We start from the raw sequence: 13,597 nt of genomic DNA on the forward strand, positions 1-13,597 counted from the left end.
AAAGAAGTAAATAGGGAGTGAGAGAGAGAATGGGCACTCCAGGGCCTCCAACCACTGCCAACGAACTCCAGATGCATGTACCACCTTGTGCATGCATCTGGCTTTATGTGGGTGCAGGGAAATCAAACCTGGTCCCTTGGCTTTGCCAGCAAGTACCTTAACAACTAAGCCATCTCTAGCCCTCCAATTCTTTTATTACAGATTTGTTGGACCTTCTCATTCCCTTCTTCTCCACTCAATGTCTTTTCTACGTTCTATTGTTTTATCACTGTGCAATTGTGTGTAATTTCCACAGTTGTTTTCTAGTTTACAGATTCTCTTTTTGGTTTAATTTGACTTACAAATTTATCCACTTACACATTTTAAAAATATTTTAATTTATTTGCAAGAAGAGTGAGGAAGAAAGAGAGAAAACGAGAGAGAATGGGCACATTTGCCACTGTAAACAAACTCCAGATGCATGGGCCACTTAGTGCATCTGGCTTTACATGGCCACAGGGGATTTGAACTCAGGCTGGCAAGATTTGCAAGAAAGTGCATTTAACCACTGATCTATCTACCCAGGCCAAAGAATTCTGGCTTCTTCCTTCCTTCTTTCCTTGCTTCCTTGCTTCCTTCCTTCCTTCCTTCCTTCCTTCCTTCCTTCCTTTTTTTTTTTTTAAATTTTTATTTATTTATTTGCTTCTTTCCTTGCTTCCTTCCTTCCTTCCTTCCTTCCTTTTTTTTTTAAATTTTTATTTATTTATTTGAGATCAACAGACACAGAGAGAAAGACAGATAGAGGGGAAGAGAGAGAATGGGCGCGCCAGGGCTTCCAGCCTCTGCAAACGAACTCCAGACACGTGCGCCCCCTTGTGCATCTGGCTAACGTGGGACCTGGGGAACCAAGCCTCGAACCGGGGTCCTTAGGCTTCACAGGCAAGCGCTTAACCGCTAAGCCATCTCTCCAGCCCCCTTCCTTTTTTTTTTTTGTTGTTTGTTTATTTGGGTTTTTGAGGCAGGGTCTCACTGTAGCCTAGGCTAACCTAGAACTATTCTACAGTCCCAGGATGGCCTCAAGCTCACAACAATCCTAAAAATGCTAAAAATCTTGGGTCACCGCACATTGTGCAGTTTGATTTCTCCTGGGAGACCTGGAAGAGTCTAGCTTGTGAGTGACATTTCTGGGCTGGGCAGAGTGTTCCTAGCTCTCCTCTCACAAAGGCCACAGTTCTCCAAAGGTCTTGACGATATATATATATATATATATATATATATATATATATATATATATATGTACATGAATTGAACTTAGGTCTTGCCCCTGCTAGGCAAGTGCTTTACTGCTGAGCCACACTGCCAGGTTAAATTTAAAAGAAAAGTTATTTAGCTGCTAGAGATTTTGAATCCATGGACTTGTGCATGTGAGGCACGTGCTTTACCCCTGATTCATACCTTAGCCCACCAAAGATATTTAATTTTAATTTTTTGTTTTTTAAATATATATATATGTACATATACATATACATACATACACACGTATATATGTATATTATGATAACTTCTATACCAACTAACCATGGTATTTCCCTCCCCTCCCCCTCTTTCCCCTTCACAACTCTGCTCTCTGTCATATTTCCTCCTCTCTTCATTAGTCTCTCCTTTAATTTGATGTCATCATCTTTTTCTCCTATGAGGGTCTTGTGTAGGTATTTCTAGGCACTGCAAGGTCTTGGATATTGAGGCCAATTTCTGTCTGGGTATGTAAGGAGGGATACCCTTCCTTTGGCTCTTACATTCTTTCTGCCACCTCTTCCACAATGGACCCTGAACCTTGGAGGGTGTGAGATGTTTCCGTGCTGGACACTCCTCCGTCCCTTCTTCTCAGCCTTTTGGGTCATCCCACTGTTCATCGCCATCTGAGAAGAGAAGCTTCTCTAACCAGAAGTGAGAGTAGCATTAGTATATGAATATGAACATTAAGTATAGTGCTTTCAGGGAAATTTGGTGAGAGTAATATATGCATTTATCCAGATAAGAGCAGGCTTTATACCCGGAAGGCTCATGACCTCCCCTGCCATAGGCTTTTGATTAGGTTTTCAGTACCAGGCATGTATTCCCTCCCATAGAGTGGGCCTTCAGTCCAATTAAAGAGCAGATGGTTTCCCCCAGAGCAGACATGCCATTATTGTACTCGTTCAGTCATTTGGCCTGTCTGGCCAAACTTGAGGCTTCCAGTGTCTACTGTTTTCACCACTGATGACTTCTGTCTCCCTTAAGGCTGCATAAATGCAGTGCAGCCTTTTCCAATTTCAGTTGGCTGGGCCATAGGGTGAAGGTTTTCTGTTCAGCACCAACGTGATTTCTCAGTGATTTTGCTGCTCAGGCTTTTTTTTTTTTTTTTTGAGGTAACATCTCACTTTAGCTCAGGCTGACCTGGAATTCACTCTGTAGCCCCAGGCTGGCCTCAAACTCACAGTAATACTCCTACTTCTGCCTCCTGAGTGCTGGGATTAAAGGTGTGCACCACCATACCCAGCAAATATATTTTATTTTTGGTTGACACATAGTAATTATATATATTAAAGGGGCATTGTGACATTTCAAGAAGTGTATAATCAAATCATAGGGATCATATCAAGGAAGCTGGCATATCATTTATTTGTGTCAGAGCAATCAAAGTCCTCACTACTGGTTATTTTTAAGATATTCATTTATTTATTTGCACATACACACATATGTGCATGGTAGTCTCTTGTCACTGTAAATAAATGCCAGATGCCATTTTTTTTTTTTTTTTTGAGGTAGGGTCTCACTGTATCCCAGGCTGACCTGGAATTCACTCAGTAGTCTCAGAGTGGCCTTGAATTCATGGCCATCCTCCTACCTCTGCCTCTCAAGTGCTGGGATTAAAGGTGCGCACCACCACATCCAGCTCAGATGCTTTTTATGTCTGGCTTTACATGGGTACTAGAGAAATGAACCTGGGCAGGCAGACTTTGCAAATGAGCACCATTAAAACCACTGAGCCATCATTCTAGCCCCACCACTAGCTATTTTGAAATACTCAATTGTCAAACATTATCCAACTGTACTCTCAAATATTGTAAGTATTAGTGTTTTTCTTAAATCTAGAATTTCTATGAGTTTGCAATGGAGACTTTTTTGTTATTTTATTTACTTGAGAGAAAAAGAAGCAGATTAGAGAAAGAAAAAGAAAGAAAGAGAAGAGAGAGAGAGAGAGAGAGAGAGAGAAAGAATGGGCATACAAACTCCAGATGCATGCACCACCATGTACATCTGGCTTACATGGATCCTGGGGAATTGAACCTGGGTCCTTTGGATTTCAAGGCAAATGCCTTATCAGCTAAGCCATCTCTCCAGCCCAAGACTTTTTTTTTTCTTCTTCTAGGTTTAGGTTACAGTGAATTTTACGAGCACTTTGTGTGGATGTTCTCTCATTTTATTCTCACAGATCCTCACAACAGAGACATTTATCAACTTATTTCTGTTCATTAAAGCTCACGAGACTTGACAATCTTGTTCCAGGTCAGACAGGGAGGAAATGGTCTTGTTAAAATTTGAACCCAGGGGCTGGAGAGATGGCTTAGCAGTTAAGTGCTTGCCTATGAAGCCTAAGGACCCCGGTTCGAGGCTTGGTTCCCCAGGACCCACGTCAGCCAGATGCACAAGGGGTACATGCATCTGGAGTTCGTTTGCAGTGGCTGGAAGCCCTGGCATGCCCATTCTCTCTCTTTCTCTCTCTCTCTCTGCCTTTTTCTCTCTCTCTCTGTCACTCTCAAATAAATAAATAAGAATGAACAAAAAAATTGAACCCAGGAGGTCTGGAGAAATGGCTCAGCAGTTAAAGCTCTTGCTTGCCAAGTCTGCCACCCTGGGTTCAATTCTCTAGCACCCACATAAAACCAGGCACAAAGTAGCACATATGTCAAGAGACCCTGGCACACCCATGCACAGACAGGTGCATGCACAAACACATATACAAATAGATAAATAATTTGAAAAAAGATCCAAGCCCCACTTTCTCTGATTCCACTTAAAAAGTAGCACTTAGGAAGTTAAAATAGTGATCCCTCTGGATTGTCATTATGAAAATCACAAAACACAACACATATACTAACGCCAAGACTCAAATTGCCATTTTGCCGCATTTACTTTATTCTATGCATATCCATTTGCCTACCCTTCTATTTCTCCATCTATCCCTTTTTTGCATGTTATGTGTGTTTAATGTGCATGCATGTGTGTTCATATGTGCATGGACACAGGTGTGTGTGCACATGTGTGCACGTGTGCATGAGGCTGGAGGTCAGTTTTGGTTATCTTCAGTCTCTTTCCACGTTATTTTTTTGAGACAGGCTTTTTAAAAATATTTTTAATTTTTTTACTTATTTATTTGTGAGAGAGAGAGAGAAAGAGAGAGAGGGAGGGAGGGAGGGAGAGAGAGAGAGAGAGAGAGAGATTGGGCTACATTACAGAGAGAGAGAGAGAACCACATTATAGCCTTTAGCCACTGCATTTGAGCTCCAGATGCGTGTGCTACCTTGTGCATCTGGCTTACATGGGTCCTGGGGGATCAAACCTGGATCCTTTGGCTTCGTAGGCAAGCACCCTAACCACTAAGCCATCTCTGCAGCCCCTAATAAAAATAATTTTTTAAAGCCCTGTCTCGGGCTGGAGAGATGGCTTAGTGGTTAAAGTGCTTGCCTGTGAAGCCTGAGGACTCTGATTTGATTCCTCAGTACCCACATAAGCCAGATGCACAAGGTGGCACACACATCTGGAGTTCACTTGCAGTGGCTAGAGGCCGTGTGTGTCCATTCTCTCTCTAATAATAAATAAATAACATATTTAAAAAATATTTTTATTGCCAGGTGTGGTGGCATACACCTTTAATCTCAGTACTAGTGAGGCAGAGGTAGGAGGATTGTCATGAATTCGAGGCTACATAATGAATTCTGAGTTAGCCTGGGGTAGATCCAAACCCTACACTGAAAAGCCAAAAGAAAATTTTCATTTATTTATGAGAGTGAGTCTGGGCAAGCCAGGGCCTCTTGCTGCTGCAAATGAACTCTAGTCACATGCGCACTTTGTGCAGCTGGCTTTACGTGGGTACCGGGGAATTGAACCTGGGCCAGCAGGCTTTGCAAGCAAGTGCCTTTAACAGCTCAGCCATCTTACCACTAAGACAGGCTCTTTTACTGAACCCAGAGTTTACTGATTAAGCTATACCAGCTGACCAGCAAGTCCTGGGTACCCTGCTGTCTCCACCGCCCCAGAGCTTCAGTTTCCATCACATGCCACTATGCCTGACTTCTGGGTGGGCGCTGGGACCTGAACTGAGCTCATCATGGGTCACAGTAAGCACTTTGCCCACTGAGACATCTTCCCAGCCCTCCATCTCTTTTACAGTGTATTTCTACATAAAGTTCAGATGTTAGTAGACTGGGCTCCTAATCACTTCAGCATGCACATCATTAGCGAGAGTCAAATATTTGCTTTATGGTTCTTTTACTGCTCTAGGTACAAATGAACACATCTTAACTCTCATCCCAGGAGCTTTGACTAATGCATACATTTGCATAGTATAAGTCCCCGTCAATGTGTAGAATGCCACCATTTGCAGACAAGTCACTCTTGGTATTTTCTCCCACAGACTAGTTTTTCTGGAAATTCATGTAAATGGATTCTTGTCAGATGTGCTACCTTGGGCAATGTTTTTTTTTTTTTTCTCCTCAGCATGATTTTGAATAATGACTAATTCATGTCGTGTGTGTGTGTGTCTGTTAGTAATTGTTTTCTTAATGTTTTGTTTATTTTTATTTATTTATTTGAGAGTGACAGACAGAGAGAAAAAGAGGCAGTTAGAGAAGGAGAGAAAGAGAATGGGCGCGCCAGGGCCTCCAGCCACTGCAAACGAACTCCAGACACATGCGCCCTCTTGTGCATCTGGTTAACATGGGTCCTGGGGAATTGAGCCTGGAACTGGGATCCTTAGGCTTTACAGGCAAGTGCTTAACCACTAAGGCATCTCTCCAGCCCAGTAATTGTTTTTATTGTTGAGCAGTATTCCATTGTTTGGTCATAACGTGGCTGGGTTGTTCATTTTCCTCTTGTTGCCCATCTGAGCTATAGTCAGGTTTTAGATACCTATGGTATCTGAACATTTTAGTGAACATTTTTGCTAGTGGCTTTGGCACTGGGCCAAGGAGAGAGTGTGACAGTGAGAGTGCACTGAGTTGAGAAAGATGAGGACATGCCGGCAGCGCGCACACACAAATTTAAAAACGTTCATTGACACTTTCATACATGCCTATATAATATATTTTAGTCACCATCCTTTCCCATAACTTTATTTCATCTCCCTTCTTCTGAAACCCCATCTCTTTCTTTCTCCATCTTTGTTCGTAAGCGTGGAGAGACAGAGAGAAAGAGAGAAGAGAGTCGGAGAGAAAGGGTGGGCCAGGGCCTCCAGCCACTGCAAATAAACTCTAGACACATGCTCCACTTTGTGTATCTGGATTTTTATGTGGGTACTAGGGAATCGAACTTGAGTCATGAAACTTTGCAGGCAAGAGTCTAGCCCCGAACCCCTTTTTCTTTCTGACTAGTCCCTCTTCTATTTTGATGTCTTCATCCCTCTCTCTCTCTCTGTTGATGGCCCAAAACTGTGCACGCCTTGTGCAGGTATCCATAGCCATTGTGAAGTTATGAATGCAGTGGCCACTTTACATCTGGAAGACAGAGTTCCAAAGAATTCCTCCCCATCCTCCGGCTCTTACATTATTTCTTCTCCTCTTCTACAATATTCCCTGTGCCTTAGAGGGGGTGCTGTAGATACCTCATTTAGCATTGAGCAACCAACAGTCACTAAGTCATAGAACTTTGATGAGTTTTGAGTCACCTTAGTAGACACTCCATCTGCAAAAAGAAACCTTTTTTGACCAAAGGTGAGAGTATCATTATTCTATGGGCATAAGCATAAATATTTTCAGAGGGCAATTTGAAGGGCACAACATATCCATTTAACCAAATAATGGTGGTAGTTCCCTCCCTAGGGCCTATGAACTTCCCAGCCATAGATAGGCTTTTTGTTTTTTATTTTTATTTACTTGAGAGAGAGAGGTGGGGGGGAGGGAGAGAATGGGCGCGCCAGGGCTTTCAGCCATTGGAAACAAACTCCAGATGTATGTGCCACCTTGTGCCTCTGTCCTACGTGGGTCCTGGGGAATTGAGCCTGGGTCCTTTGGCTTTGCAGGTAAATGCCCTAACTGCTAAGCCATCCCCCCAACCCAGCTTTTTGCTTTTTAAGGTTTAGAGAGACTACTAGGTTAAGAGAAGGAGAGAGGAGACAGTATGAAGAGCTCTTGCCCATGAGAAGGCAGGAGAAGGTAAGGCTCTCAGCTGCAGGCTTTTGACTTGGTTTTGAGTGCAGGCATGGATTCTCTCCTTTGAGTGGGCCTCAAATTCAGAGTGGTTGGTTATCCCCGTAACAGTCATGCCACTGCTATACCAGTGGGCACATTTTACCTGGATGATCCATTGTGTGTGGCTGACTAGGATTTTACTGTTGATGGCTTTTCTCCCCCAGTGGGCTGCATAGCATTTTCCAGCACAGTGATATTTAATCTGCAGTTCCAGCTTGATTTCTCAGTGACAGGGAAAGAGTGGTAGCTAGTGCAGTTGTCAGGGATGATCTCTCTTTCTCTCTCTCACACACACACATGACACCTACTTAATGGAAATTATCTGAACATGCTTATGGAGGAGAGGAAAAGGAAGCTAAGGATAGGACTCCTGGCTCTCAGGACAGCACATGGCTACCCTCTCTTGAACCTAGACCTCAGATCCTGAGACAGCCCTAAGACCCTGTGGCAGCTCCTTAGACCTTTTAGAGAAAGAGAGAGGATGGGTGTGCCAGGGCCTCTAGCCACTGCAGGTGAACTCCAGATGGTGTGCCCTTGTGAGTCCTGGGGAATTGAACCTGGATCCTTTGGCTTTGCAGGCAAATGCCTTAACTGCTAGGCTATCTCTCTCCAGCCCCAGCTCCTTAGTTCTTATTGGTAGTGTCTTAGGATACAGTTCAGAGAACCTTCTCCTAGGAAACCTTTCCTCACCCAACATCAGGCAGAGCCTCCTGGCATTGTGTTCCCACAACACTTACCATTATCTTCCTTACATATTCCTCTGACTTAACCCAAGTGTCCGTATCTCCGTCTTCTCTGTAGGTGTCATGCAGTCAGAGTGCAGCTCTTCTAGCTGAGACTGGCACTCAGGAGTCGCTTGGTAAATGCCTGTGAGCACGTGAGGCGCTTTGCTAGAACAAGCATGGAGTTTGAGTAGACTGGGAGTGGATTCTGTTTATGCCCGTTAACATATCCAACGTATCCAGCCTCTTTGCACTGCAGCACCCCCATGTCTGCAAGGTGGAAGTGGAAACACTGCCTCCCAGAGTTCCTGAGAGTGCATGGAAAGTGTCGGCGGAGGAGCAGGAGCCTGGACCCCGGCAGCCACCATAATCATGGCATTATCTTTGATGTGAAGCCAGGTAACACACTTGATCATGGGCAGCTTGTGGTCCTGGTGACTGTTGACAGCTGGCCCCACTATCTGGGGTCAGGCTGGACCACAGGTGGGACCTTAATGTCCCCCTGCCCTAGGAGGCGAGGGTTTGAGGAGGTCATCGTGCCATTTGGCATTGGTCACCAGGACCTTGGAGGGAAGATGGTACCTGCAGCCCACTGACCTCTGCCAGCCACTGCCAGAGGAGGAAGGCTGTAGGGAGCCATGGGAACAGGGGAGGGCGGGGAGGCCAGGTGGTCTTGGGAAGCAGCAGGCGCAGGCTGGCTGGCTGGTGTGCAGGGTGGGAGCTGGTGAGAACGTCAGGGCTCTGCAAGGGATAGGGTTTCTGCCGCCTCCAGCTGCCCTAAGCTGTGTCCGCTATTTTCCAGAGGGACCCAATTATCATCCAATTACCATCCCTTTGCAGAGCCAGGGCGCTGGAGATCTTGAGGAGATAGGAGGCGACTCCCCGCAGGGCTGCAGGGACCTTTCAGCTTCCCTCACACACACCTGTTGATGACCATCCGAGCTTTGGGGCCTGGTGTGGGAAAACATTAGAACTTCTGAACGTGGTCCCTCAGGACTCCACGGAGCCTTAGGCTTTCAAAGTGCTCTCATAAGACCCCTGTGTTTGATCTTCATCACTGCCTGCGAGTGGCCTGGATGGGTTTGTTGTCCTCTATTCTGACAGTGACCAAAGAAAGAGGGGAAGTCAAGACTGGTTATAGTCACCCAGAGAGTAAGTGATCCCGGACTTCTGTCTCTGCAGAGCCTCTTCCCGTGCCTTTCCATCAGCCAACGGATGCAAGGTTAGGCTCTCCCGGGTGCCTCATTGTGCACTATTAAGCTATTGTGGAGGTACAGAGAGGGGGGGTGTCCTCTGTCCCTAAGAGTGGATGGTCAGACATGCCTTTGAAGAGAGCAGCCTGCAATGCTGGGAATACCCCTGAGCCACGTGATGCCAGGCCTGAAGGTGCTGAGCTGGGCCTCCATGCTGGGTTGGTTAGGCTGAGACTTGGGAACTTGTCTCAATGGGGCACCTAGAACAGCAAGTGTGGGGAGGATGGAAAATAATTAGGTTGACACAGGACAGGGAGAAGGCCATTCTGTGTAAATGACTTTGAGTCCATTCACCGCATGGATGTTCCCCAAGAGCAGGCTGTGCGTCAGACACTTACTAGGCACTTGGCACACCTTGCCTTAGTCCGTCCGTATTACAGCCACGGAAGCGCATGGTTCCCCGTGGTACATTGCTACAAGCACAAGTGTACTGATCAGGTAGTTTGCAGGTAGTGCTTGCTTGAGTTCGGACTGGCTCTAATGGCCATTTTCCAGCCAAAAAGGCTCTTGGGGGAAGGTGAGTGGTGGGTACACATGGGGCAGAAGACATAGTAATCCTTAGCAGGCCTTGGGACTGCCCAGAACAAAAGCAGTGAGGAGGAGGACCAAGTTGGCTGTGCCTGGCGGCCCGTGTGGGAGAAGCCTGGTTGATGCGCAGCTTCCTGTTCAGGCCGCAGGGTCTCCACCCTGGCCTTGTTCGGTTCTCTCCGTAGCTGGCAGCTGTGTGATCAGCCTGTCTTTGCAGTGGCCTAGGCTGCTCTCCAGTGGGCCCAGTCTCCAGATTTTATCTTTGGGCGTTTCCTTACTATTAGTGAGTGCTTCACTGCCATCGCTGGGCTCTGTTCTGGTTTCCACTTGGCTCTGGCTGTCCCCACTCCCTCCACCTTCTTTAACCAATTTCCCCCCACTCTTTCTGTGTCCACTGGTATTTTAGCTCCTTAAAGAAATGCCCTGTAGCTGACATCTCCAGTTGCCCTGGTTCTTAGTTGAGGGTACCTGGGCCCCTTCCTACATTTTGTCTCACATCCCTAGTTAATGAGCTCTGCTCAAGCAGGGGCACAAGCCCTACCCAATCTTTGCCAGCTACCCCTCCCTACCCACCAGGCATCCCAGGCTGTGTAGACCACCAGTGAAGCATGGACTTTGGGCTGAGCAAGGGATCCAGCCCTTTCTAGTATCCCCTGGTACAGTCTTCACGGCACCTATGTGAAGAATGAGACTACTCTTCTCATTTAAAGATGAGTCACTGAGGGACTCAGAGATGCTGAGTGGGATGCCTGGAGGCAGAGTCCACCCTCGACTCTCTTCCATCCCAGAATCCACGCTCTTGTCCACTCAGAAGCATCTATCAAGCTGAAGCGAGCATTGGGTGTGCCCTAGCCCAGGTATAGGGCTAACTGGAATAGAGTTCTCGCTCTTAAGTACCCACAGGCTGGATACAAGACTGCGTGGCTGGTGAGGTGGCTGGCTACAGGGCAAATGGCCTTTAGTGGGTACCACTTTCTGCTTCTCTGTTATTTACCTCACATGCTTTGTGGGGGGTGTGTGTGTGTGAGCGCGCACACACACTCATTTGTGTGAGAGTGAGTGTGCGTGCACACATGCATTCTTATAAATCTAGCTGTCTTTTGTCAATGTCTACTTGGAAAATGAGCCAGATGGCCACAGCTTGGATCTTCTGGCATCAAAAGAAGAAGCCCACTTTGGTGACCAACCCTAGCTACCCACAAATATGTGGGTTCTTGGCTAGTGATGCCTTGAGATCCCTGCCTTCATCTAGCAAAAGGTATCAGCTTGGAGGGAGTGCAGGAGAGGAATGTAGCTTCTGATAAGGCACTTCTGGGGTCCCCCACCAGGTTCTCCAGGCCCATGGCTGTGCTGGAGAGGCAGCGGATTAGGGGCCTAATTCCACCAAGAATTCTGTTTTTCTTTGCTTCACAGGGACTGCTCCTTAGGACAGACCCTCATCTAATCAGGCTGAGTCAACAGCTCCATTTATTTGGACACGTGATGTTATGGAAGGGGCTGCCGATGCTGTGTTTTTGTACCGCACATGTGGGACTCCTTTCCAGGATGGCATCGGGAGATGGGCACTGAAGGCCCAACCTGAGAGAGGCTTCCGCAAGGCTGGACGCAAAGCAGCAGTCTTGCTAGCCCAGCAGGAAGTGCTCTCCCTCCGGTCTTGGGTCTCGTAGAATGAAAGCAACCTCTGTGGGTCTGCTACTCAGTTGCCTCTTCTCTAACAGCTTTTAACTTTTTATTTTTATTTATATTTGAGAGATAAAAGAGGAAGGGAGGGAGGAAGAGGGAAAGAGAAAGAGAAAGAGAAAGAGAAAGAGAAAGAGAAAGAGAAAGAGAGGATGGGAGCACCAGGGCCTTCAGATGCTGCAAATGAACTCCAGAAGCATGTGCCGCCTTGTGCATCTGCCATTATGTGAGTCCTGGGGAATTGAGCCTGGGTCCTTTAACTTTGCAGGCTAGCACCGTAACCTCTAAGCCATCCCTCCAGCCCAATGTGAGCCTTTTATTTTTTTTTTTTTTGTCTATTTATTAGGGACAGAGAGAGGGAGGAGAGAGAGAGAGAGAGAGAGAGAGAGAGAGAGAAATTGAGACAGAGAGAGAGAATGGGTGTGCCAGGCCTGTAGTCACTGCAAATGAACTCCAGATGCGTGTGTGCTACCTTGTACATATGGCTTATGAGGGACCTGGAGAATCAAACCTGGGTTCTTAGGCTTTGCAAGCAAGTGCCTTAACCGCTAAGCCAGTGAGCTTAAAATTTCTTAAAGAAGGAATTCAAGACCCTTTGACCAAAAGCTTTTCTCTCTTTCTTCCACCAGAATCAAAGGACACAACCCTTTAACTACATCCATAGGAATCCAGGATGCTTGGAGAAAAGAAAAAAAAAGTAGCCAGGTGTGGCACATACCTGTAATTTTTGCACTAGAGAGGTTGAGACAAGAGGATTACAAATTGAAGGTCAGCCTGGGCTACCTAGTGAGACCCTATCTAACTTTTTAAAAGAAGTTTATAGTTACTATTTCTTAAGCGTTCACTGTGTACAATTAGCTGAGCACAATGTCTTTTCTTCTCCCTCACCTCCCCTCCTCCCTTTCCTTTATTTCTTCTCAATCACCTTTAAATGCTTGGTAAAGTGAAAGCCCCTCCCTCATCTCCTACATCCCAACCTTCCTCATCCTGCACTCCCAACTTTAGTGTTTATCCTTCCAGATCTTCTTCAGTGCATCTATATGCATATACATCATTTATTATTTCAGCCATAAAGCAGACCTTTAAGGAAAGCATTAATATTCCCATTTTAGAGATTAGAAAACAAGCAAAGAGAGGCTAATTCATTTGCCCAAGGTCACCCATACAGGAAGGACCAGAGCTAGGTGTGAAGTCCAGGCCTGCGTGACTGCAGAATCTGATAGGAAAGCTGTGTCCCACTTCTCTGATTCCAGCTGCTCCTGGACTTTGTTTGGTCTTAGTGAACAATACCAAGGTGGTGTACTTACCATGTCTTCTTACTACTCCTCTCCATTGTTAGTCAAGGTGGACACTCAGTACATTTGGACCCAGTGGGCATCACTTGAATGAAGGAGCTAGAGTTGTGCTTGGCTGCTTCTGTGCCTGCCCCCCTCCCCGCCCCTACAGCCACAGGCAGAAGTGTTTTAAGTACCCTCCTTTCTGCCTTGGGCATCCTGGGGCCAGATGGGACTGAGCCAGCAGAGGGGGTGTCATCACCCTTTCCCCAGAGTACAGTTGGTCACCATGCTTGTACTCTAGACCACAAGCCTGGGGCGGGGTGGGGGGGATATTTTTTGCCAAATAAATATGAACTACAGCAGACTGTGGGGGGCAAGTATTCCAGGTGGGGAGCCTGAGAAGGCAGCTGGTCATGGCTTGATCCTGCTAGGAGCTACGTTCAGTGGGAGGAACAGACTGCTAAATGAAACAGGCCTATATCTATTGATATGTCTGTCAATATAGATACATGTATATGTCTATATCTAATCAGCTATCTCCTCTTGTTATGGGTCTCAAGTTGCTCTCAAACTCACAATCCTACCTCAGCCTCCCAAGTACTGGGATTACAGACAGGCTCACCAAGCTTTTCAGTGTTTTCTTCTTTCTAATTAGGGTCCTTGCACAGGAACTACACGTGTAAGATACTAAAATTAATTCCCACAGTTGT

Source organism: Jaculus jaculus, chromosome 17 (genome assembly GCF_020740685.1).
Source record: "Jaculus jaculus isolate mJacJac1 chromosome 17, mJacJac1.mat.Y.cur, whole genome shotgun sequence".
NCBI classification, from domain to species: Eukaryota; Metazoa; Chordata; class Mammalia; order Rodentia; family Dipodidae; genus Jaculus; species Jaculus jaculus.